The following is a 7079-nucleotide window of genomic DNA, read 5'->3' as shown; positions in this document are numbered from 1 at the left end:
TCCGTTCCCTCTACCGTAACATGAGTTTTAATAGTGTTCATATTGCTCAATTGTGCCCTTACAAGCTTCTCTTTACGGTCATTATGAGTTTTTGAGATACTGAAATAAGCGGGTGTATGTATGTGTATGAGATTGTCCAATCTGAGAAGTAATGATGAGACGTGGTCTTGTGCTGTTTTCTGCTACTTGTTCGGGTTGTTGTTTCTTTGACACATTCCCAAGAAGGACTTCGCCATTAAAGAGGGACGAAAGACATTAAAGGGACAGTCAAACTCATAAATCTAAAACAAACTGACAACGCCATGGCTAAAAATGTAAAAGACAAACAAAAAACAGCACACATGACACAACATAGAAAATAAAAGAAATAAACAACACGAACCCCCCAAAAAACTAGGGGTGATCTCAGGTGCTCCGGAAGGGTAAGCAGATCCTGCTCCACATGTGGCACCCGTCGTGTTGCTTATGTGATAACAAATCCGTTAAATAGTCTAATTCGTAGGTTACATTCATGAAAGGGAAGGGGATTGTAGTTACGACGTAAGGAACATATACGATATCATTTGTGAAACGGTTATTCCATAACGGTCAACCAACTCGTGATGGCGTCCGTAAAATTTACGAAGAGATGATTTCAACTTCACCATTTGGAACTCTTGGTTTAATAGCTTCCTTGTGAGCAGCAACCCTCTATCAAGAAAATCATGATAGGAAATGCAAGCACGGAAATATCGTATCATTTGGGAGATATATACCCCGTATGCAGGTGCTGCTGGAATGTTTCTACTTAGAAATGGAAAGTTCACAATTGGAAAGCTGAAATCATATCTTTTGTCGGAAAGACGTCAACGAACACTCGTAAGTGTGCAGTAAGCATTTTGTAGAAGGAAGACCAACATCAGGCTAACCATAACCTGTATCTGCCTTGTCGACAAGTTCTTTCAGTACTGTAAAACCATGCAGGAAACCCACAAACAGAAGAGCACTTTTTCGCAAACAACACCCCCAGATCTAAGCCCGTGTCAAGAGCTACTGTCCCAGCACATATACCTCTTTCTTTTCCATTGGTACCCATATCAACAAAGTTCGTAGTAATATCTAGCAAGAATACATCTCCTTCACTACATACCAGTGATGTGCAGTTATAATCTATAGAAGCTGAACACTTTGAAGTATCTGATAGTACATAACTATTATTTATATACAATATTATCCATACTCCTTTTTATTCAATTTGAGCTGTTCTGCGTGAATATGTTTCAATGCTTGCATTATTTAGTAGTAAAATCTGTTAATTATCATAAATGTACACACACATGATACGACACCATTAATATTTAAAGATTTCATTACCGTACCACAGGCACTGGTCGACCCAGCTTGTCTGACAAAACAGCCGTTGGACGTCAGACTAATCTCGAACTAAAACACTGGACGTTCTATTAATAATAATAAAATATGGGCTATGGTCGGATAATTGTGGCTATGTATATCTTTTTTAAATCTTTTTTAAATACATTGACACTATTTTCATCCCATTGCCCATGTTTTATTATTATTGATAAAAATTCTAGTGCTTGTGACGTATTGTACATGTTGATTTTTTAGTTTCGTTCAGTTGCTGTATTCTTTATGTATTCCTGATATATATGTTAGACTCAGATTGACGTCCAGCCTCTAATCGACGTCCGTTCCTCAAATCGACGGCCGTTTCTCAAATCGACGTCCAAATCTGACGTCACATTCTCAAATTGACGTCCAATATTGTTATACACCTGGAGTGAAACATACACGCAAGAATTTTGCACAGTTTTATGTTGTGCTGTTACACAACTGTTGTAGGTTGAGTGCTTACACATATGTTTAACCCCGTTATATTCTGTATGGGCCTATAGTGCAGTGGTTTTCGATGGTTTATGTCTGTTATATTTGTTTTCCGGATTTTTTTTTAATAAATGAGATTGTAGATTTTATAATTTTTTAAATTGTTTACATTATTCATGTCATATCACATCTCCTTTTCATGTAATCTCTAAAATTAGAATAAAATGATATCACAACCTGTCTACATATTTAGTTTAGCATGTTATAAATCTTTAAAAATCCTATCTATCACACATAATTTGTTTTAAGGTCTAAAGATTTCGGCTACTGTCGGTTCTGGTTAATTTTGTATTCTGTGTCCAAAACGGACATTGATTAGAGAAGCTAAAAATTGGACGCCGATTAAAGAAGCAAAAAAATAGATCATCAATTTGGAAGGATATTTTATTGTGACATCAGATTTGGACGTCGATTTGAGGAACGTACGTCGATTAGAGACCGGACGTCGAACTGAGTCTTACATATATGCTAATAAATTTCTGATTCCTATCGGATAACTTTCCAGTGGAGACCAAATATTATACTAGATATACGCAACTATGGATATGTAAACGTACGGCCTTCAACAATTATGGAGAAAATACCATGCATGCAAGAAGCTAAGATCAACTATAAACATGTAGCTCAAACTTAACAAAATGTAAAACATTTTTCTTTTTACATACATAAACTAAATGATCGAAAGCAACCATTGATGAACACTGAATAGCAGGCTGTTAGCTTTAGACAAACATATCTATGATACATGTCTCTGCCTCCTCTACCGTGGAACAGTTGTGTGATCGTATACAATAAAATAAACGTATTGGCAATTATACCACATCTTCTTATATATATATATGTGTGTGTGCAATTCCTTGTGTTCATATTCCTTATAACAACATTGTACGCTGACACGAGTACAGCTAAGTGAGTAAACAGAATATGTACGATACGTAAAACATATGAAATATATAAAACTACTCAAGAATGTTATTCCCCTTCATTTCCAGCAGGTGCATAGTTTTACAACGCCTGTGGAACAAAGAGGTTAAATACAGACAAACAGCGTGTCAGTGCAGACAGAGATCGCATTTGATGATATGTCACCTTACAGTGATGGTTGTTTTAAAGAAAGCGGAGAATTGAGGAGGCATTCCATCATGGAGGATACATTCAAAAGTGACAACACGTGCAAATTTTATACAGGTACAATTTTTTGGACGTACTTAGCTTGCTTGACAGTTACTAGTACTGACTAAGTCTTGATCTTTCATGACAATAAACGTTTAGAACAAAAATAATAGACATTAGATATTGACAGAGTCTAAGCTTATTTCAGCAGTTCTGTATTTGTAACACACTTTTAATTGATGTTTAGTGTACCGCTGTACTATGAATTTCTAGAACATCTAAATTAATCCCTTTTGGGATTATGAGTTTAGAACAGAATTCCGAATGGGATTACATTTTAATGTGAATATTGGTAACTGTCGTGGCAGCCAACATATATGCATGTCCAATTATTTGTACATTTATTTATAAAACCACCTGAAGAGTACCCTTGGCAGGGACGAAACAGTTAATATAAGTCATATTACCTATATTTTTATATTTTTAAATGGATGTAAACCCTATCCACTAGAGACCAAAGGTAGTAAGTTTTAGATTTTTCATCAATGTAATAAAACAAAATCAGCTGTAACAAGACATTCATTTACAATATGGTAGTTACAAAAGAAGTTTTTTTTTTCCCTAAGTCACATTTATTTTTTTACAGGATTGTCATTAGCCATATTCACATGGTTAAATAGTTTTCAAAAGGACACAGCTAGAAAAATGGTTTACTGGAACAGTGGTAATACAAATGAAAGGGAAAGAAGAACGGTCAATATCTATGCTTCAAAATAAGCATTAATTTATTTTGAAAGAGAATGATATAAAGAGGTACATGGAAAAGTGTGGTCTTCTAACTAAAATTCATCATTTAATATGCTAAATGGGACAGGAAGGGGAAAAGATGCACACAAATATACATTTACTAGAACACACCCGTGATTTCGCGGGTCCGTGACTGAATTAAAGTATATAACTATGCGTAAGCCTTATTTTAGTATTGGTATTGTCATCTGATAAACTCATGACGATTATAAGATACACAGTTTTCTCTGCTTTCAAAACTTTCTGTTTGAACCCGTCGACCTGGAACTTATCAGTTATTGGTTATATGAATTATTTGGAAAACAAAAGGTCTTGAAATGGAGTATTTTTAAATCAACAGCATTGTCCTATATTAGCTATAAATAAAGTTCAATTCTTTGATTCACTGTTTTACGTCATGTACCTATATGCCTCATTTTAAATCCAGATTTTTTATCCGGAACTTGTTAATTATTGGCAATATTAATTAGGTGGAAAACAAAAGTGTCTGGAGTGGTGTAATTTTTAATCTACACCATTGTCCTATATTAGCTATATATAAAGTTGAATTCTTTGATTTTCCGTTTTCACCCAATGACGGCTGACAAATTGGACCTCGTTGTTTAAGTATTATAGATGCAATGAAAACTGTCATATTATTTCAACTTTGCAGCTCTACGTACATTGCCATGTAACTGACATAAGGCTAAGCCAATCTATACTTCATTTGGTCTCCTGACAGAGTTGTCTCATTGAATAGAGAATCGTAACTTATCTATATTGTATTTTAAAAAATATTTTAATTGACACCATACTCTTTTAATCTATGATACCGTATCTTTCAATGTTTTTATAATTAGTTCAAGTTGAAGGAAAATAGTCATGACATTTAATTATTTTTCTTATAACCAGGATTTTGCAATCATCTTGAGAGATATGCTGAATACAACGTATTTCATGTTGAGCTGCTGTTCACTTATTTGCTTGACGTGTCATCTAAGGAAAAAAATGTTAAAGTAACGTACTGAGGTCACTGTAACATACTCTGTTTGTCATCATCAAATTTGTACAGACAGCAAACTGACATGATTTATTTTATTGATTTTGCACGTTTCATATATTATAAGATGTAAGTATATATACATAATATATATATATATTGACATATTGTGTGCATTTCTGTAGACACCGAAGCCTGGACCAAACGGAATATTGTCTATCAAAGAGGAACTGGCAATCACACTTATACGTTTACGAAAGGGTTTCGATACCAAGGCACTTGGAAATATTTTTGGCACGTCAGAAAGTAGTGTCAGTAGAATATTTAACACCTGGATCAACTAAGTGAGCCATTAGTTAAATTTTCTTATTAGATGGCCATCAATGGAGCAAATAAGACATAAACTTCCCAAAAGTATTTCCCTAAAATCAGATGTATCATTGACAGATTTACACAACGACCAATCTTTCCTTCAGCACAACGAATAACCTATTCACAATACAAGCATCACAACACATTCATGTGCTTGATTGGAATAAATCCAAGTGGTACTTTTAGTTTCCTATTAGATTTCTTTACTGGCAGTATTTCTGACAAAAAAAATGTTCAATATTCAGGATTTTAGATAACATTCAATTTGGCGATGATATTATGACAGACAGAGGTATCTTAATCAGGGGTGAATTATCTTTAAAAGGTGCAACACTAAATATACCACCTTTCTCTTTTGGTGAACAGATGTGCAGTAATGCAACAACTAAGACCACATAGAATAGTAAGGGCAAGAATTCATGTTGAGAGAGCCATTGGAAGGTTAAAAATTTTGCAATTTTGCAAGGAACAATTCCTTTACATATGAAGCCCATCTACAGTGAGGTAGTAAAAGTATGTGCAATGTTATGCAACTTGGATGAACAGCTTGTCAAATGCATAAATCAATCATGTTAATTGTTTAATCTAAATGATTTCTTTTTTATATAAAAGAAAGAAATGGTATGATTGCTAATGGGACAACTATCTAAGAAGTACATTTTTATGTCTTATCACCTACTTCTACTTTTTTCAATACCAATGATACAGAACCCAACAAAAAAGTAAACAACATACATTTATGTATGTAGTCTGTTGTCTTTAGAAGAAAAAACTCTTTATCCTTCAATATAACTTGAGTTCATTCATTGGCTTCTTGTTATACTGTTATCCAAAATCATTAATCATGCTGTGTTCTATGTTGGACTTGCCAAGATATAAAATGCTATGAAAGGAAAATGTGGGACAGACAGTCAGCGTAACACTAGTTGATCACTATATAAGGAGTAAGTCTACATAAATTAATAAAATCAATTGTACATGTTTGACTAATGCGATGGGTTTTTGTATTTATTCGTTGACACATGTTCTCCAAATACTGATAGCTTTGGAAGTAAAAGAGGGACGAAAGATACCAAAGGGACAGTCAAACTCATAAATCTAAAACAAACTGACAACGCCATGGCTAAAAATGAAAAAGACAAACAGAAAAACAATGGTAAACATGACACAACATAGAAAACTAAAGAATAAACAAGTGTTCTCTATTAAATTTATCCAGTTTTGTGAACATGTTATTGAAAATAATTGGGTCAAAGTGTATAGTTGTCACGCATATTCCTTTGAAGTGTGAATCACTAGATCATATTTGTCAAGTCCATAAATGCCAATTTGTCCTTGTATTTGATGGTAATAATCATTCTTATAAAGTTTATCTTCTGCCACATCCTTTGGGTTGTCAACGCGTGCTGAATATGGACATTACACTTCAATAACTTTTGAAGTGTTACATTTGCATATGATTATGTCATCTACAGAACAACCAATGTATGGCATGTTCTCATACAGCAGTAATCCCTTTCTGTGCATACAAGCTTTTTGTGGTGCTTTTTTGTTTACTTTCATATACAAGTGTAAAGCTGTTTCTTCCTTTTTTCGACCCCATTCTCAAGAAGCTGAATTGTTTTACATAAATAAGGCCGTTAGTTTTCTCGTTTGAATTGTTTTACATTGTCTTATCGGGGCCTTTTATAGCTGACTATATGCGGTATGGGCTTTGCTCATTGTTGAAGGCCGTACGGTGACCTATAATTGTTCATGTTTGCGTCATTTTGGTCTTTTGTGGATAGTTGTCTCATTGGCAATCATACCACATCTTCTTTTTTAGAAGTAGCATTACTGTATTCCCCCATTAACAGTTTCAAAAGTGAAGGGGCAGCGGTCTTTTTGAACAGCATTTAACACTTTTTCAAAATTTGATGTGGTA

General features: G+C 34.1%; 1 pseudogene; it reads left to right on the top strand.

Annotated features, from left to right (window-relative positions):
• The first annotated feature begins 2966 nt into the window (after positions 1 to 2966).
• Positions 2967 to 5731, top strand: LOC139492964 (uncharacterized; annotated as a pseudogene).
• The last annotated feature ends 1348 nt before the right edge of the window (positions 5732 to 7079 follow it).

Source organism: Mytilus edulis, chromosome 10 (genome assembly GCF_963676685.1).
Source record: "Mytilus edulis chromosome 10, xbMytEdul2.2, whole genome shotgun sequence".
Lineage (NCBI taxonomy): Eukaryota > Metazoa > Mollusca > Bivalvia > Mytilida > Mytilidae > Mytilus > Mytilus edulis.
This window is presented reverse-complemented; position numbering and strand designations above follow the sequence as displayed.